This window comes from Panthera tigris, chromosome D3 (assembly GCF_018350195.1).
Source record: "Panthera tigris isolate Pti1 chromosome D3, P.tigris_Pti1_mat1.1, whole genome shotgun sequence".
NCBI classification, from domain to species: domain Eukaryota; kingdom Metazoa; phylum Chordata; class Mammalia; order Carnivora; family Felidae; genus Panthera; species Panthera tigris.
The window spans coordinates 89,508,165-89,528,922 of record NC_056671.1 but is presented as its reverse complement, the minus strand read 5'-3'; the positions used below and the strand labels follow the sequence as shown (position 1 = coordinate 89,528,922).

Sequence of the window (20,758 nt, the reverse complement as noted above, 5' to 3'; positions counted from 1 at the left end):
GGAAAGGGACAAGGGACCTGTAAATAAAGCATTGGCTTTGCCATTCAACATTCACAATTAAAGAATAAACAGAGGGGGGAAACGAATCATGCATCTGTTCCAAAAACTTCACTTAGTGCCCACTACATGCCAAGTATTGTTGGTTGTAGATACTGGAATTATAGCAGAGAGTAACACAAATTCTCTGCCTTAATTGTAAAGGGTAAGATGTTTGTTTGTTTGTTTGTTTGTTTGTTTGTTTGTTTGTTTTCAATGGAAACCTTGAACATCCCTCTTCTAGAACATCTATTTCTAGTCAAGAAGAATCACAGGGACCGGATTTACTCTCATGCGTGAAACAACCGAAAAAGAAAAAACAGACAAAATCTCTGAAACAACAGCATAAGACTTTGGACATCAGAAACCAAGGGACAGTGATCCCTGAGAGATGAGATACAAACAAGGGGGGTCCGAATCCCAGCTTACTGCCTGGAGAAAGGACTCAGGCCACAGCACAGGCAGGGATCCCAGACAGGGCCCAGGAGTCTTCCCACAGAGTGGACAGGCAGCTCAAGTCTGCAGGGCAGAGTCAGAGAGAGCAGAGGCACCAGAAAGAGAAGCCCAGAGACCTTCAAGGGGTCCCTCAAGGGTGCTCCGATCAAGACAGACAACATGCCATCTTTCCAGAAAATTGTCCCTTGCCCCTCCCACTCACTCCTTGGTAACTCCCCCTCCCTGAGGCAACCACCGTCCAGTATTCTTCCATAATGCATCAGTCTGGCCTGTCCTGGATGTTCATATAAATGGAACCAGACAACAGGCCTTTGCGGGAAGGAGAGTCGGCCTTTTGCTCAACAGTGTTTTTGCTGCATGTATTACCGATGCATCCGCTTCCGCGCTGAGCAGTATCCTGTTGTATGGATACACCATGATTCTGTTGATGGGACACCTGAGCTGTTTCCCCCTTCTCCGGCTATGGTGATAAAGCTGCTCTGAATATTCTTGTACAAGTCTTTTTATGAACATACATTTTCATTCCTCTTGTGGAAATACCTAGGCATAGCAAGGCTGGACCACGGGGACCAACGTGCACGCCAACTTTGTGAGAAACCATCTGACGGACCTTCAGAGTGGCTGCACTGTTTTGGACAGCCACCAACGTCAAGAGTTTTGACTGATCCACACATTCTCACCGATATTTGATGCTGTCAGTCTTTTAAATCTAAGTCATTCTAGTAGGTGTGTATGGTTTTAATCTGCATTTCCCTGACGACTAGTCATGGTGCTGAATACCTTGCTACGTGCTTTGTGAAATGTTCATTAGCCTTCTGCCCGTTTCTTACGTAGGTTGTCTATTTTCTACTGAGCTGAGGGGTTACTTATGTGTTCTGAAGATAAACCATCTGTCAGATATATGTTTCACAAATATTTTCTCCCCTTTCATTTTATTAATGTTTTTTGAGAAGCAAAAGTTTTAAATTTTGATGACATGAATTTTTTTCCTGTTCTGGTTATTTTCTGTCTCCCCATGATAAAAAGTAAGGGCATGGTTTATTTTTTCCACCCTTATATCCCAAGAGCCTAGAACAATTCCAAGCACATATGAGGTACTAGAATAAACAAATACCTCATTGTGATATAAGAAATGTCTCCTTTCTAAGTATTTAGAGATAAAATGAAAAAAGTGTGAGAGATACTTTAAAATAGTCCAGGAGGGGGGCACAGGGAGGCCATGTGCGGATAACAATGAAGGACAGATGACAGTGACGTGGAAATTCAATACACCACTCCATCAACTTTTGTATATGTCTGTATATGCATGTGTTTGAAAACGTCCGTTGCATACTTTATGTTTAACGGGTTTTAACGGTTTGTCTAAAGTGGTATGAATTCCCTTCCTTTCAATGTTGAGTCCAACCATCTCCTCCTCTTCCAACACCACTCTGGCACACCACTACCGCCTTCACTATGGACACCGGAGGAGTTTCTTCTCCAGAAGCATATGCATTCAAGAAACACGAACTTGGGGAGGACTCACACACGTACATCTAATCAGAAGGAATGTTCTAATGATGGCACCTGACTAACACATTTTTGAAGACACAAGAGTGACACCTGCATTGATATGCAGAAGCACAGTATTGAGACCCTTTATTATCTTCTATATAAGGGCTCCAAAAACTCTAAAACAAAAGGAGAGAATATTTTTATACTTGCTATTCCCCAATTAAATAATGCAACATCTCACTGCACCGAGAAAGAACATCAAACACTCAACAAATACATACTGAGTGCCTACCACAGGACAGGAACTACCGAGCTCCAAACGCGATCTCTGCCCTCGCCAGGCTCGTGTTCTGTTAGGAGCCACGTGACACACACGCCCAGGAACTCTAACCCGAGACCACGTATGAACACGGGCGACAGGAACTAAGACCGAGAGCTGTATAAATGAGCAAGGGAATCCTGTGCCAAGCAGAACATTTGGCCAGAAGAGCAGAAATATCACTTGAGCTAAACCTTGAGGAAACAAAAACTGCTGTTTTCTTTTTCTGACAGAGCAGGCAGGAAGGGTGAAACACTCAAGTGGAAGGGCGAGATTCGGCAAAGCCGCTCCACACCCGAGACGCAAGCACGCACGACCGTCAGCGGCCCGGACAGCCACGCCGCTGGCTCTTGCCTACACAGCGGCAGGAAACAAAAGCAGAGGACCCACCAAGAGCACGTCACACAAGGCTCTGAACTGAGAGTTGGCACGTATTCAGCGGTGTCGATGGGAAGTCACTGGAACACAACACTCCTTCCGGATGATCACTTTTACAGAACGCAGGACGCATCACAGGTAGAGAAACTATATAGGCAGAGCGCATTCCAACAGCCCATAACCAGGATGACTCAGGGCAAGATCATTTAATAAATATCTTCAAGTGATCTAGAGGGGATTAAACAGAAATGAGAAAGTTTATGCTGATATAAATGAAAAAGAAAAGCCTTCATCAGAAAGATTATTAGAACAAGTACCAAATCGCCAATGGAGACGGGGGAGAGAACTCAAACCTCACCCAACTGGAACAGTGGAAGAGCTCATTTTTCTGGAGGCAAATTTCACTCATTCACTCCACAAACATTCATTGAAAGCCAACCAGAAAGCATCTTTAATTCTCTCAGAAACAAAGCAAAGGAACAGAGTGGCTAGGGGACTCACTGCCAACCCTCAGGACAAGTAAGGCCTAACCCTGGTTTCTTCTGAAAGATCTGGTACTTGTCTGCAGAAAGAAAATGAGTCTCAGTTATCCTCCCAGAGTTAAGGGTTCAAGATTCAGAAGTCCTGGTAGGTGTTTACACTAAAGGAATGGGATATATTATTTAACCAAATCTTCTTAAAGCATACGTATCCTTGGGGCGCCTGGGTGGCTCACTCGGTTAAGCGCCCGACTTCGGCTCAGGTCATGATCTCATGGCTCGTGAGTTCGAGCCCCGCGTCGGGCTCTGTGCTGACAGCTCAGAGCCTGGAGCCTCTTGAGATTCTGTGTCTTTCTCTCTCTCCCTGCCCCTCCCCCGCTCACACTCTGTCTCTCAAAAATAAATAAACATTAAAATATATATATATATGTATCCTATACAAATCCATCAATTACCATTCAACACATATCCTCACTGTCCCACAAAGATTTTCAAACAGGCAATTCCATTTACAGTATCTATTCATCCAGATTCTCAACTGGTTCCTTGACAGGAAGGAAGGAAGGATGGAAGGAAGGAAGGAAGGATGGAAGGAAGGAAGGAAGGAAGGGAGGAAGGAAGGAAGGAAGGAAGGAAGGAAGGAAGGAAGGGAGGAAGGAAGGAAGGAAGGAAGGGAGGAAGGAAGGGAGGAAGGAAAGAAGGATGGATGTTAGGAAGGAGGGAAGGAAGGCAAGCTGCAGGTAACTTTATCATCTTCAATTTCACTCACCGAGAATCTGTCATGAAAGAACGTTCCTGCTCTAACTGAAAGACTCCCTGCTACGGTTGAAAAGTCTTTTAAAAGTTACAAGAGAGAAAACAGTCTTTTTTTTTTTTTTAATTCATATACTTTTAAGAACAAAATAAAACAAATCAACAGCAGCCTTCTGATGACACCTGGTGGCCAGTGCTCACAGAAGTTTCTTTCACATTTTAAGGAAAGCACTTCAGGAACTACTGGAGAAACCGAAGTTATTGGACCATCTTTCCTGCTTCCTCTGCCCGCCTTGGGCTACACTCTTCACTCAGTCCGATCTCTTCTGCATTTCTCTCTTCGTCCCTTTTCTTTTCTGATGAGGACGCGTGAAGCGAGCTTGAGCCAGGCTCGTGCACGCTCACACTCTTACACACGAGCTCACAGACACGCTCTCGCCGCCAGGACACTAGAAGCCAGCTCTCCCTGCCCCCACCCCACGGCATCTCACCCTTCACCCGTCCTGCACTCGCCCCATTAGTGGTACGAACAGTGTGGAGCCAGCAGGTGTTGGCACCAGGCCAACAGGAAAGTCGCAGCGAGGACACGTGTGTGCAGCACGGCAGGTGCGCACACACGTGCACGAACAAAAACTCCCAACGGTCTTCTGACCTTTCCCTTTGGGGAGTTCAAAGACGGATGAGCTCCAGAAGTCATTAAGATCCTACTGTAGGGACTGCCTCCTCCCAAAAGGACAGGGTAAGGCAGGTGAGACTTCCTACAAGCCTATTAGGAGCTGAGTGTGACAGGAATAAATGGAAGCCAGTGGACTACTCCGACCTCTTCCAGCTACTACTTCCGACTGGACTTTGTACTGAAAAGAGCAGTCTTACCATTACATATTACCTAACTGCACCAGGTATCACCAAGCCCTATGTGGAGCTGCAATCTGTAACAGAGACCGCAAGACAAAGTATCTGATCCTACAAAGAAAAAAGTCACTTTTCTATGAAAATGCTTCTAAGTTGAATGAACTCTTCCTTGACAACAGAGTATAATTTAACAGCCTAAAAACCATTCATGAAGAGAACACCTGAGGCACCTCACCACGAGGGATGGATGTGGACACAAGTTGTGGTTTATTCACAACTGGACCAGTGCATGAACACCTCGGTCCAGGAAAGCCCGTGTCCTCACCGGCCAGAGAACAGGCTGCGGCGCGTTCCTAAGAAGTCAGTCTGTAAGCGTGCCCATTTCCCCACCCCCGAAGATGCCTGCAGTGGTTTACAAAGAGTCCACACACCCTGACGCTCCCTTCAAAGGATGAAACCTAATTCTCTCCCCTCAGCGTGGGCTGGCCTCGCTGACCTGCTCACATCGGCCAGAAAATAGTGGAAGAGAGAGTGTCCGACCGCGGAGACCAGATCACAGAAGGCAGAAGCTTTCTGCGCGCCCCTCTCCGGCACCCCGGTGCCCAGTGCCAGACAGGAACGGGGGGCTCCTTCCTGCCGGCTGGGGAGCGGCTCCTCCGGCCCCAGGCCACACTGCAGAGGACCGCAGCCCCTCCAAAAGCCTGACTGCTAGAGAAACCCAGGGCCAGAACCTTCCAGACCCACAGAAACCGTGAGTAACAGATGCTCGCTGCTTTAAAGCCTCTGAGTTCTGACAGAACTTGTTATATAGCAATAGAGAACTAACAGAATGCCCTGCCCTCTCCTGCCCACCTCGTCAATAGCCAGGGCTCCATTTCGGCCTCCTTCCTGTATATTCTCTATATGTTTCCTTTCCTATGTGCTCCAACCTTTAATAAGAATCTTCTGTGCTAGCACAGTAAGATCAAGGAACACAGGAGGAAATCAGTACACGTTCGCGGAAGTATACTGTTTGAGAAGATTTCAGAAGTTTACTCCGCTGACAAACACATGCATGCCTCTTCTGCTACCAAAAGCGGATCTGATACGGCTCACGATGCAACACGGATATAAGAGAACCAAGAGTTATTAAGTGCTGAGAAAGAGACGAGGTAGAGTTTTAAATTTAGATTTGCATGGAGTAAAAGAAATGTCTTAACGGTTCCTGAAAATCCTGCTCATTTTGGATGAAGACATCATCCATCTTTAGCAAGCAAGCAACCGCCCCAGACCCAGCAGTAGCCGTGCGTCGCTTCCCAGCTGGGCTCGAAAACGCTAGCAGCCAACACTCCCAAGAGTCCCCGAGCCTGGTGAGGCAGCCCCCGCGGTGAACACCCGGAGAGCCACAGGCCACGTGACTACCTCCTTCCCTGGCAGGACACATCCAAGCTCGGGAGACCTGGGGGCCTCTGGCCACAGGGCTCGTACCTGATTAAGTTCCCTCTCCAAAGCATCTCACATACCACGTTTAGCGTGATCCCAGAAAGAACCTTCCCCTGCCAGAGTGTAAGGACACACTGAAGCCAGGCAGACTGGAGCCATGTGATCCCCAGACCAAATGGCAGGAGTGAAGTAAAACTATCAGATGGAAAAAAAAAAAAAAAACCTCACTCAAGTCAGAACAGAACTTTGCAGGGGATACCCATGTTCTATTTCAAATACCCAATTCAATTTTGCCTGAGTTACAAATTAGAGTATTCGCTTACTGCTTAAGTTAGAGCTAAAACAATCACTAAAAACCCATATTGATAGGGATCAAACACAGTGAGCACAACAGAAAAAAAAGACCATCATCCCTTTCATTACCAAAGATTCCCACCTTTCCAACACTATTTATGAAAACGTATTTTAATACATTTATACATTTAATGAATTTTTATCACTTTTAAGTGATATAAAACAACAAATCATGGGACAAAAATAAACTATTAAAGTAACTCAGCCTTCTTACCTGGCTATTTTTTTTAATCTTCCTACACTTCAAGTACGATTTTCCAAATACGTTAAATTGATCTAGTAATAAAGTTAATTTTATGACGATCTTATATCAACCACCTCTGACAAATGCATCTTTTTGTAGTCGGAAATATTTTACACAAAAAGTTAAAATTTAATATATCTTTCAGAAAGCATTTTTAAAAATCAATGCTTGTTAGAATTTCCATCTAATTTTTTAAAATTTATTTTAAAGAAATAAAATTCTTATTGGAACAGGAAAACAGGATAAAAGAAGGGAATGAAGACTCCATGAACAGAGAATGAAAAAGTTCAATGCCATTAAAAGCAGACACATAGGACCATCGGTATCTTATGCCATTTGAAAAGGTTGTTTTATTATCAATGTAACTAATCACAATGAAACCATCTCTTACAACTAAAGACATTATAATGAATTTTCTTTACAACTACAGAGAAATGGGATTTGCTGTTTCACATCAAATAGAACAGGCTGTATAAATTCTTCTTCCTATTTATTGTAAAATATAATTTCATCTATAAAATCAGTCATGAAATATTAAAACTGAAACAACAGAATTTATGTCCTTTACTTAATTTAGTTTAAACGGTCTATTCACTAAAAAAAAAAGGAGAGGGAAGTACACGTGATGAACCCCTATACTTTCTCATTAAGTGTCTCCATTAGACGCTTTATTTTCCAGAATTTATAATGCAGCTGTAAAAAAAGCATTCCATGATAAAAGTTAGTATACTTTCCCTAAATTTGCCTTTTATCTTTTTCAAAAGGCAGGAGAACGAAGCACATGGCACGTGAAAGCTGAGGAAAGAGGAGAATAAAAAGAAACACGTAATCCATTTGCACTGAACGTTTTAAACATCAGTGGACAAGAACATTAAAGCTCAAGGGACAAAGCCTTTGTGCGCATCCCAAAGGCTCCAACGACAGGTGTGGGACTCGGGGCAGCCACGGAGCTTTCCCAAGCCTCAGAGTCCGCCTTCAGAAGGTGGGGGAAGGGCTAAGAGTCCTAAATCCAACAAGAAGCCCTGGGTGACAGCAAGGAGCTACTCAACGCCAACAACAGAAAACACACTCTTAGGAATGGATTTTTTTTTTTAATTCCAGCAAAAACACAGGAAGAAAGAGGGGATTTCCAAAATGCAAATCTTGGGGGAATATAACAAAAAACATCTAGAGACACATTCCACAGAGTTCGTGCTTAGACAGCTTCATCAGGTCCACTGAGAAGAGCTGGGATACAATGGCTCATCAAAGAACTGCAGGGAAAAAAGACTGAAACTATTAATTTTGGAAGAAATCTGGAAAACACTGTAATTCCAAATGTCAATAAGCTCACACACGATATAAAACTATCAAGCCTCAAGACATTTGGAATATAAATTATTAGGTATAAAAGATGTGAGTGCTAAGAAAGTATATTTAGAAAGGAGAAAAACCTTCAGTATTAAATTTTCTAAATGGATGTAGTTCTAACCAAGTTCATTTATATACCAGAGTGAACAGTTTTCTTCCTCTAGGTGGCAAAATTATAGGTAACTTTTTTTCCTCTTCCTGGCATCTTTCTATACTTTCTAAAATATATTACCTTTGGGGGGTGGGGGGTGGGGGGGGAGACTGACAGAGAAGTTTAAAAAAAATCTCTATGTATGGTTGAAGTAATAGAAATTGATGGCCACTCTCGAGAAAAGAAGTCCTAAGATAGAAATGTATTTATGACTGTGGTTCTTGGACTAAATTCAGAATCAAAATAAATGAAAGGAAATTTATGGGCGGCTTATTGTAATAGTTAGAGACGTTTGGTGAAACACTCAGGGACACCAAGAAATTTACCTGGGGGGGGGCAACCTGGATGGCTTAGCTGGTTGAGCGTTCGACTCTTGATTTCGGCTTAGATGATGATCCCAGGGTGGTGGTGATCTAGGCTCAGTGCTTAAAGTGGAGGCTGCTTAAGATTCGCTCTCTCCCTCTCCCTCTGCCCCTCCCTTGTGCACATGCATGCCCCCCCCTTCTTCTCTCATAGATAGATAGATAGACAGATAAATAGATAAAGGAAACTTCCCTATTGCTCAGGGACCTCATAGTGACACTCAAGAATGAAGGGAGGCCAGAAACAAAACACTGACAGCACCTAGGTCTCAACCTCTAACACCACCTCCACTAAAATGAACCTGGTCTCAAGAAATGGCAGATTCTAGGGCTGGGGCCAGGTAGCTGTACAAGATGAGCTTGGAGCATTTTATTTATTATGTCAAAAAATGGAGAAAAGTTTTTTTAAAAAAGGATGTGACAATACCCACCACCCCCCCACCCCACCCCCATCACTGCAGCTGGAAGCAGCTCCTACTGGCCAAATCTGGGACAATTTGAGCACCAAAATAATGAAGTACCATTAAAGATACGAATGGATAACTGGGAAACAGACAGACACATGGATGAACCAATGGGCCAAAAAGTTGGCTCTGTACATAGTAGGATGCTGAGGGCCTACAGGTAAATATGGAGGGAGTGAAGGAGACAGAAAATCATACTGGCAAAGATTACATCAGGCAAGAATCATCATTGGATACTAACTCTAGGAGGCATAATTTTGATGTTAAGAATGTTTGAATGGTGTTAAAGCATCTCCCCACAAACTGTTTACCAGTTGCAAAGGAAGAAAAAAAAAAAAAAAAACTCAGTAATCGTCCAGTAGATAAATGGACAACACCTTGCTTGGGGCAGGGGGGCGGGGTAATAAGAATTAAGATCCTCAATGCAGGGCAGACAGACATGGTATACCTCCAGACAGAACACCCTGAGAAGGACAGGACACCCACCCTCCCCACCCCCGCATCACTGCAGCTGAGAACACAAAACCTCCAGTTAATCAAGAGGAAACAGACAAATACAAAGTGAGGAATATTTTATCTTAGAAAGAAAAAAAAAAGTGGGGAGGACTACATTCTTCACCAATGTCAACGTCATAAAAGACAAACAACGACTATGGAAACATTCCAGATTAAAGGAGGCAAAGGAGACAAGACAACTAAATCCAATACCTGTTCTCAGACTGGATCCTGTGATGACAGGAAAATGCTATTAGGACATTTTAGGTCAACTGACAACAAGGACTGTGATGATTAACTGTATGTGTTAACTGGGTTAAGGGATGACCAGATTGCAGGTAAAATGTTGTATGTGGGTGCGTCTGTGAGGGTGTCTCCGGAAGGGATAAACATTTGAATCAACAGACTGAGAAATATCACCCTCACCAATGTAGGTGGGCATCACCCAATCTGCCGAATGTGCTGAATGCCTACATACAATAAAAAGGCAGAGGAAGGGCAAGTTTGTTGTTTTTTGGTTTTTTGCTTGAGCTGGGACCCATCCTCTCCTGCCTTCACAGTCCTGGGTCTTGAGCTTTCAAAAATCAGACTCAATTAAACCACCAGCTTTTCTGTTTCTCCAGCCTGCAGAAAGCAGACGGTGGGATTCTTGGCCACTGTAGTCCTATGAGCCAACCCTTAAACCCCTATAATAAAGCTGCTCATGTATACATGTACTACATTTATGTGTATGTACGTATATGTACATATACGAATGCGTGCACCCTCTTCTGTTTCTCTGAAGAATCCTGACACAGAGCTTTGTACAGAGTGGTTCTAGAGGAGAATATTAAGGAGAAGTTTTCTGACTTGGTTCTGGGATTTCTAGAATTGGCTCTCTAATCTGATTAGATTGAAAGACAGGAATGACTGTTTTCAGTATAAAGATAGCACTTATATTTGGCCCAAGATAAGAACTGATTACAGGTACACAAAATATCTACATTGGATACTCGTAATCAACCATTTATGTGAACCCAAGAGCTAAGTGACTCTATATATGATACTTACTAACATTCTGGAAAACTAAGGAATAGAATGATTGGTTGGTTGGCTCTAATGCTGCTGGATAAGGGGATGAAAGAGATGATGAGCTCAGGGAGTCAAATTCCCAGCTCAAGCAGAGCATAAATGACCTAAAGCTTCCAAGTGCGCCCTGGAGGAAAGGCTGATCTAGAGCTGCAGGGCTGACAGTGCTGCTTATCAAATGCCTACTGTGGTTCTGTGACTGGCTAGATCAGAAAGCGAGCCGAATGCCCAGCCTCAAGGGGGTGCACTGTTACTCTATGGGCACCAACTGGGAAGGACCAAGGCCCTGTAAGTTGGGACGGGGACATGCGGGAAGACCCTGATAAAGCTGGGGGTGTGGAGTCCCTAAATTCTGACAAGTATTCTTCGCGGGAAGAGGTCTCCACAAGGCCAAGAGTCCCCTCATGCCAGTTCCTATAACAAATCTCGTATTTTATGTATGTATACTTAACATGCCATTGGTTCTGTTTCTCTGGAGAACCCTGATATAAGTACCAATGTAAATTCATAAAACTAAATACTATGATTATACAAGGGAATATCCTTATTTCTAAAGATATACACTGAAGGATTTATGGGTAAAGGGTCATGACATACTTAATTTACTCTTAGAAGGTCCAGGAAAAAGTAAAGGGTGTGTGTGTGTGTGTGTGTGTGTGTGTGTGTGTGTGTGAAGAGAGAGTGAACACACTCTCCAAATTACCTCCAAATAAAAAGTAAAGAAGAAAAGAAAAGAAAAAACAAAAAGCTGAGCTGTTTTCACACATATGGCTTACAAAGACCTCTGCCCCATCTCCAGTAACTGTCAGGGGGTCAAAAGATTATAAAGTCCCTAAAAATGACAAAGATCACTTTCTTAGACTGGAAAAAAACCCTTACTAAAGTTCCCATAAAGCAGTTCCCATAAAGACTCCCAGGAATCCAAAAAGCTTCACCTCCATCTGAGGGCCAACTGCAAACTAAACCCTTCCCAGTGTAGCTGTGTCTCTGTAGTAAAAAGTTTTAACTCCTTTGCCATTAGGAAGAAACAAAAACAAAAACCCATCTGTTGGCATCTTTCTGTCAATTCCTGTCCACTGCTGTTCCCACATCAGCCTTTAAAAAGTCCTGGGAGGCACCAATGCAAACAGAATGTCCTACGTCAGAGGGGTGTGAGGGCATTTTTCCTACTGCTGGCAAAGCTGGTCAACGTGTGTTCAACCTTTTAAAATTCCAATGGCACCAACCAGCTCCCTGCAAAAGAAAAACGTTTCCTCGTGTCCCAAGCAAACGGATGCAAGCTGGCACACACATGAGAGTTCACCGGCAAAGGCATGATGTGAAGAGGCCCACGGTGAGGACATGTGGCTAAGACGCGTCACGAGACTCACGTCCTTCTGTCTGGTCAGCGCCGCTTCCGTGTTCTGTCCTCGGACACCTGAGCTCTGACTGCGGCATCTAGTCTGATGCTCTGCGACCAAGGGCCACACGCAATCGTACGTACGTGTGGATTCCTTCCTTACCCTGGAGGCTCTCTGCAGATTTCTAGCGATTCAGTATGAGGTACTATCGCTTTTCTGGATCTTGTCTTAGCTCTCACCTAGCAAAACTGCCTTTCCGTTTTCAAGTCTCCCTCTGAATCCTCCTTCTGACTTCCACGTTGCTCCTTTCACTAAACCTTTGTGTCTCTTACGCCTCACTCTCAACTACTTACTATAAATGAGGGAAGGTTAAATAATCCCCAAACTTTATTTAAATGATTGTTCTTGGACTTTAACGTATCTCTTTTGTTTTACCTGATGTGGTACAAATTATGAAAAGAAACTCATTTGAAATTCTGTCACCTTTCCTTTATTTTTCTTGCCTGCTTTTATCTATCCCACCTACTGATATGGGTGTTGATGAATTCAAAAAATAAAAAATAAAAAATAAAATAGGGGTAAAGGAAGCCAGGAGAGGAAACGGGACTATATACAAAGCTAGACTCTTCAGAAAGAAAACCAAAAAGACTAAGTTTCAGTTTACTCAATGTCTACCGTGCGAAAGACTCATCTACAGAATTCTCGAACACTTTAAATAAGAAGCTCCCTTTTAACCTTAAAAAACAGATATTCAGAACAAACTTAAAGTATGAATTTGCACACCAGGAGACAAACTTATTGAAGAGGCTAAAAGTTAAATGATGTAAAAGTCCAATGTCGTCAGTAAATTCTAGAACTTTAAAACCACCTGAGAGGGGAGTGAAGAGGCGCTTGGGCACTTCCTCAGCTGCGAAGGACAAAGGAGGACGCAAAGGCGTCCCTTCCAGCAAGCACCGCCCCCTGCTGACAAAATGTGCCCTCGGGTGGCACCTTACCTATGCTTAGGTGAACACAAGAGGAGGGGCAGCCAGAAGAAGACGGAGATGCGAATCCTGTCCCCACTGCCCTTCTTTCCTCACAGACCGGAAACAACTTAAATCTGTAATCTAACAGTGCTTCTCAGCCCCTTCCAAGGCTTCTTACCCCCATATGCCCTCGGGTTGGCGGGTTACCATCACGTTCCTTCTCCACCCAAGTATCGGTGTCTTCCGGGACCTCGCCTTCCTTTCTGCAGGCCCTGTGGCCACTAACTCTAGAAGACTATCCCTCACCCTGTTTGCGGACGGTTGAGACACACTGTTCTCCTTATCCCTCGGTGACAAGCAACAGGCTCAGACTTAAGCAAACAGAATACTGACCTTCTCAATAGGAAAATGCTGCAGCCAAAGCCCCGTTAGACGTCGTGTGTCTGCTAGTTTCCATGTGACCACACTTATTCCTGTTCAAATTTCATGGGTGTAGCACTGAAGTTACTAAAAAATCGTATTTCTCACGTGAACAGTATTTCCCAAACGTGACAGAAATATCACTAATGGCACTGTAAAATAAAGTCATATACCACAAGTGAGGATTTTTAAATAAGTTATGTATTATTCAAATGTGTACAGGAAGAAAACAGGACCACCCTAGGACTCCGCATGTATTAACACATCGCTTCTTATGACAAGGCCAAGTTAAAAAACAAGATGAGATTAAAATACAAGCCCAGGTGAGATAAAATATAGCAAAAACAGTGAGGAAGTAGCAAATGACTTAACACTAGAAAAACTGCATCACGCCATATTCATTTACTAACGTTTTAATTACATAAATTCTAAGAAATCAATAAAAATGGTAAGAGTAGGGGCGCCTGGGTGACTCAATCAGTCACACATTCGACTCTTCACTTCGGCTCCGGTCACGATCCCAGGGTTGTGGGATCGAGCCCCTCGTCAGACTCCGCACTGAACGTGGAGCCTGCTTGGGATTCTGGCTCCTCCACTCCCCCCCTCCCCCACGTACGCACATGCGCATGCTCTCTCTCAAAAAAAAAAAAAAAAAGAATAAAAAGTTAAGAATTCTTGGCTCCCAGTTCATTTTTAAACAAGAATGCTCTGACAATCAGTCCCTTCCTGTCACTGACAACCTTCCAGGTCCTTGTCATCGTCTTCATTTACTAACGTTCGCATGTGAGTAGCCTCCTTCAGATCAAACCTCTATGAAAATACTCTGGTCCGATAAGATGCCCTAACTCTGTACTATTACGTTTCTACATTGTAGGGTTAGAGAACAGAATTCCGTGGGAAGGAAAACCGGTTCTCTGCATCTGCCTTCTTGATTTGGACATCGCAGCTAGACCCAAACCGACATGAACCCAATGCCCTGACACCTTAACTTCTATAAGAAGTGGGCTTTAGAATGGGTCACATGCAGATACGGAAGTGTGTATCTTGCTCCTGTAAACTTCCGAGGCCAGTGTCCCTGGGCTGCAGGCAGTCAGCTCCAGGCTGACTCCAGAATCCTGGCTCCCTCCGTGGTCAAGGCCGGCCTTCGAGCTTCCTCATGCCCTGAGTTTGGCTGACAGAAGCGAACACGCTTGAACAAGGCAGCACGCTTGCTTCTTCAAACCCTGACTCCAAGGCAGCACCCACCACAGGACTCACACTTGCGTGGCTGGCAGGGAGTCTGAAGAGTGTGACCTGGAACCACACAGCTCTCTCTGAGCAAAGAGAACGGACTTGGGGGGGGGGGGGGGGGGGGGGCGGGCAGCCAGTCCCTCCCTCTCCCACACGCCAATCCAAAAATTATCATACTGCTGAGCATCTGACCATTAAGGAGGGCTTTCAGTCTACAAGACTTACAAAACCCTGAGACATACAGCTATCCCTGAAGAGCATGCCCGCGGCTATTACTTCCACACATGAAAACCAAGGGAATTACAGACAGGATCAATCACCTACAAATCCACCTAATCATCAAAGCTTGAACTCTTGGTCTTACCGACAGAGAGACACTGATTAAGAAGTCTGGAGTGAGGACAAAAGTCTGCGGTTTTAAAGAGCTCCCTGAGTGATTCTGATGAGCCAGGTTTGAGACCTACTGGTTTGAAGTCCCTCCTACCTTCAAAAAAGCGAATACACACTTCGCATGTGTCTCCAAGACCTGGAGCTGAGGTGCAGGGGAGGAAAGACAGGGGAGAGAGAAAGCTGAGCCAGCAAGGAGAGCAAACGTGCTGCACTAAACGGCCATCCCACAGAGACCCCCAAATCGTTTGCCTACGTCATCATCTGCCATGAAGACCTGCAGTGAGGGGCGCCTGGGTGGCTCCGTCAGTTGAGCACTGCACTCTTCGTTCTGGCTCGGGTCACGATCCCAGGGCTGTGGGACCAAGCCCTGCGTCAGGCTCTGCACTGAACGTGGAGCCTGCCTGGGATTCCGTCTCTCCCTCTCTCAAAAAAAAAAAAAAAAATTACTCTGAATGTCACTTTTAACAAACACTGCCTCAACCTATACCTATACCCTGAAAGCCTAGGGTATTAAACACCGCCTATGTGGAAAATCACATAATGGACCCAGACGATTCTTCATGAAAACCATTTGATCTCATTTTTTGAAAGACAATAATTTCTACTAGCTCTCCTTAATGATCTAAATTTTCTAAGCTATTTTTAAAAGTACATTACCACCTTAGTTTAAATTCTAATGGCTTTATAATTATATGCACTCTTATAACTATGAGTCCTCGTTTTATAATAACTGATCCAATAATTATATATCAAATTCTGATCCATAATTTACAATCAGCAGAATTCATATGTGAATTATACACTTCAGAAGAAGTAGCTTATTGCTTCTTCTAGGTTTAAAACACAAAGTTTCCATGTATTTAGCAGCTGACAAGAATGCTGGACTTTAGTTAAATTAGATGATTGCACTGATACAACTCTAACTGTGTTAAACAATGTTTCTTCCCAACTACACTTCTTATTACCCTACTTGCATTTATTTAGTACTATCTGGGACTTTGTTGCGGTTTTTTTTTTTTTTTTTCAGGGAAGAAAACAGCACAGCATGTGAGAGAAAATAAAAGATTCGTATGAACATGAAACACCGTGAAAAGCACCAAGAATTAAGACTGAGATTATGTAGCTTTAGCAAAATGCAGCAGGACTAGAAAAGCTGAAGTATCTAAAATCTGTTTTAAGAAGCCCGTGTTCCACATTTGCCCATAAGGCATCTCTGACAAGCAGTACATGTGTCTGAAATGCAGACATTCCAGCTATGGAAGGACTCTCATGGGCTGTCAACTTCTGAGTGAGGGGCTGACGTTGCTAGAAAGTATGACATTACATAATTACAAATGTTTGACAGTTCTCCTGGTTTAGACAATTTTAGCACTCTGAATATCAAACAAAATTAGTAGCGCTATTTGGTTCCACAGGACATGTCATTTGACTTAGGGCTTCTAGAACCACATTTTTGTTTTCCCTGTACTTGTTCATTTCAAGGAGTGACTGTCATACCATGATGGCTTTAAATAAGGTTTTCAGTATAAGCGATGTTTAAGAAAAAGTCCTCATAATATAGGATAAATATGACAGTCAAAAAAATTATCAAAGGTTAAAAAAAAAAAAAAAAGGCAAAGGTAGATTTCCCCAAAGCTCCCTTTTTAGCAACCAATTACCCAAGCAAAAAAGTATGATTTTCCAAACCCTATGGCATAATACCAGTTTCTCATGAACTGGAAGGCGCAATCCCTGGAACTAACACAGAGTACATCTTGCCACCTGCTAATGAGAAAGTCACGTACACTGGTTTAAAAACAAAGCTAAGATAAAGTTAACTTTGCAAACGGGGTAAACAGCCCCTTTAAGGGTCTTCTACACCCCCACTCAGACTTTTCCTTTTTCTCTCGTGACCCCAACACTCTCAGTCCTGACTCACTTTTGTCGGGTTGTCTTCAGCTCTGCCCTTCTCGGACAGGGTGTTTCAGAGTCAGACAGCTGGGTGCCCAGAGCCACCTCCCCTCCTCTCCAGGAGTGATCCTGACCCCCACAGATTCGCTGTGATGCTCAGTCCTCAGTTAACAGAGTATATGCTCAGCACACAATGTGCTTAGCACCGAGTAAGCGCTCAGCAAGCATTACCAATCGTTATCATTGAGACTAATTTCCTTTTTCAAATCTCTACTCATGAAAGTACTTTTCTATCCTAACCCTGCAAAAGCACATCTTTACCACAGTCACTCCATCATATCTTTTTCATACAAAGTCCCTGTGTAGACAGACTTTGCAAAAAGAGGGGGAAAAAAACCACAGATGCTTGTGTTTTAAATATTTAGCAGCTACAGGGGTGCCTGGGTGGCTCGGTCAGTTAAGCATCTGACTTCGGTTTAGGTCATGATCTCACGGTCCATGAGTCCAAGCCCCACGTCATGCTCTGTGCTGACAGCTCAGAGCCTAGAATCTGCTTCGGATTCTGTGTCTCCCTCTCTCTCTGCCCCTCCCCCACTCGTTTGTTCTCTGTTTCTCTCAAAACTAAACGTTAAAAAAATTTAGTATTTGCTAGATACAAAAAATAATTTTAATATATGCAAGGTATTAAGCACAATGAAACAAAGCCCTTGGTACAGATCACAGCCTAAGAAAATGAAATTATGTATCTTTTAAGCCCCTCTTGGTGCCCCATCACCTTCCCTCTTCTTACAGAGCTGTCCGCTAATGTGGATTTAGCATTTGTAATGTACATGTTTTCTGTATTACTTTACTAAATCTGTACCTCTAACAGTCTGCAATTTTGCTTTGCACATTTCTAAACTTACAAGAAAAAAAAAGGAAAAAAATACGGTATGCATTCTGCTGGAAGTGTCTTCTCTTGCCCCCAGTGACATTCCTGACACTAAGCCCTGGTGATGCACGTATCTAAGACCCATTCACTCCCAGCACTGCATAGTCCTTCACTGTGGAAATGTAACCGAATTTAACCACTCTCCCGTGAGGGACGCTGGTCCGGCTTTTTCCTCTGACTGGCACAACTGCAGGCAAGCTTTTCCGTGCTGCCCAGCACGCAGGTACATGACTTTCCCCAGGGCAGTGGGCTGCCAACTTGAGCATGCGCTCCGTCACCCGAAGAGCTTGTTAAGCTGGCCCATCCCCAAAGTCGGATTCAGTAGGTCTAGGGCGAGGCCCAAATCTGCCTACCAAGTTCCCGTGGAATACCGGGGACACAACTTAGAAGCACTGCACTGGGATAAAGACCTAGGAATGGAATTCCTGGGCCAAAGGGCACATGCATCTCTAACTTTACTAGAAAATCCCAAAGTTATTGTACCAATTCACACTCCCACCGGTTGTGGGTAAGCACTCCAGTTGTTCCTTACCTCCCAAACAACAGACATTGCCAGATTTGCACGTGGTTGCCAACCTAATGTGGATGAAACTATACACCATTTTGGTCTTAATTTGCCCCTCCCTAATTACTAATCAAGTTGAAAACCTCTGCATTGGGTTTCCTCTTTTGGGGATGCCAACGGGGGCCTTTGCTCATTTTTCTACTGTTATTACTGATTTGCTGATACTAATCTTTTTATCAGTAATCTGTACTGAACATAACTATTCTCACTTGTGACTTGTCTGTTCACTTTCTTGATGGCTTATTTTAATAAACACAAGTTGTCAATATTAATATTGTCAAACATTCCCCATCCTCTACGCTTTGCACCTTCTGTGATTTTTAGAATGTCTTCCCTATATCAGAGTCATGCAACTGTTGTCCTACCTTCTCTTCTCCAAGTTTCACAGTTTTGCCTTCTGTATTTAAGGCTTTAATTGGCCTGTGGCTGATTTTTGTGAATAATGTGATTTAGAAATGTATCCCACTCTTAGGAAGTTTCCTGTTTGGTAAAGGCCAACAGACACAGCCAACTATAACCTCCAGGAGGATACAAGAAGTGTCTCAAGTGAAATACTGATTAGGTGTTAACACTCCTCCACTGGGTTTATTCTGCTTCCTCGCTGACGCAGACAAAAATCTGAAAATACGGAAAGTTATTAGCAAATTAGACTATGATCCTGAACCCACCACACTGCAGGAACAATCTTTAAAAATCTCAAAAGAACTCAATGTAGTCTCTTTCTAAAAACATGAGAATTAAGCGTTGTTGAAAAAGTGTAAGAAAATTGTCATTCTCAATAGTACTGGATGGGATATAAATCTATACACTTTCTAGAGGGTAATTTTGCGCTCACTCGCTCACTCTCTCTCTCTCTACACACACACACACCCTATATATATGTGCGTTTATATATACATAGCCTTACAATAGGTGTCTTCTTTAGGCTATCAATGACTCACCACAGAATTTATTTAAGGAAATAACTGGACAAAGTACATATTTAAGGATATTTACCATGAAGCTCTTTATAATACAAAACTTATAAACAAACTAATATCAAATGATGCAAGATGAGCTAGCGAAGAGGCTGCTGTGGTATGTCCACATCCTGGAACACTGCAGATTACACAGCTGTGTCAATGTGAAAAGTTATCCGCAATACTCTGGTAACTTACAAGAGCAGTGAACAAAATACACATATAAATATTCATTTATTCATAAATATTTGTCAAGTACCTTGGGGGGGAGGCGGGGGGGGGGGGGTGTAACCCGTCCAGCATCTCACCATGGCATACAAAGAGAACACATGCGCCCAGCTCCACGGACCAGCCAGTGCTGGTGAGGAGAGCACACTTAGAGCAAATGCCTTGTGATGAATGAAGTGCATCTATCTTCTACAAAAAGACTCTAGGGAGAATTTTAAGAAATGCAGTGTCATTACAGAAAGTCACACGCTGGAAAACAAATGTGAGACACTGCAGAACCACAGCAAAAGAGTTGGGACAAACAGCTTCCATTCCTGCCAATTCAAAACTGAGATTGACCAAGATCAAGTACCAGTTCTTGAGCAAATAACCATTCTTCCAAGAGCCTACACTTTTCCCTTATCCTGTTATGTTTGTGTCTAAGCCTCTCATGATAAGAAACATCTCACAATTGGGGATAGGCTCAAAGGATTCTGACATTATATGTCCATTCCTTTTAATCTGCTGCACCAAAAATCGGTAAAGTTATGAAACTCATTAATTACAAAGGGAAAATTTTTTAATTTAGAGCACAGATATCACACACTACCCCAACCAAGAAATCAAAATTAACACTCATCAGTAGCAAGATGTATCTATATCACGCATGTCCCAATATAAGACTGAGCAGGGCACAACTTCTCCACTGTGGTATTCCTGCCAAAATGCTTAACCCTCAATTTAATCATGAAAGGACATCAGACAAATCCAAACTGAGGGACATTCTACAAAATAACTGATCAGCACTCTTCAAATGTATAAAGGTAATGAAAAATAAAGAAACCCAAAAGGAACTGTCACATTCTGGAAGAGACTAAAGAGACAGAATACCTTAATGCAACGTGGGACACTGGATTGGATCCTGGACCAGAAAAAGGACATCCGTGGTGAAACTCAAATAATAATGTTATCATGTGTCTGGTTTTGATAACTGCACCATGGATGCATAAGATGTTAACGAGGGGATGTTGGTTGAAAGTCTACAGGAACTCTTTGAACTATTTTTGCAATTTTTTTATAATTCCAAAATTATTTCAAAGTATAAAGTGTTAACGAATCATTGCAACTGAATGATACAAAGGCGTGAGAGGGATCACTGATTAAATGTAACATAAAGATAGGCT

At 43.2% G+C, this 20,758-nt stretch overlaps 1 protein-coding gene across 6 annotated transcripts in view; it reads right to left on the bottom strand.

Annotated features, from left to right (window-relative positions):
- ZNF407 (zinc finger protein 407) overlaps window positions 1–20,758 on the bottom strand; it is a 454,006-nt gene that overhangs the window by 428,994 nt on the left and 4,254 nt on the right. Inside the window, exon 1 of one of the 6 annotated variants that reach the window (XM_042962727.1) lies at window positions 2,696–2,869. The exons of the other annotated variants lie outside the window; for them this stretch is intronic. The gene's annotated coding sequence lies outside the window, so the exon portion shown is untranslated. Of the gene's footprint in view, window positions 1–2,695; window positions 2,870–20,758 lie in introns of those variants that run through there. 6 annotated transcript variants of the gene reach the window in all.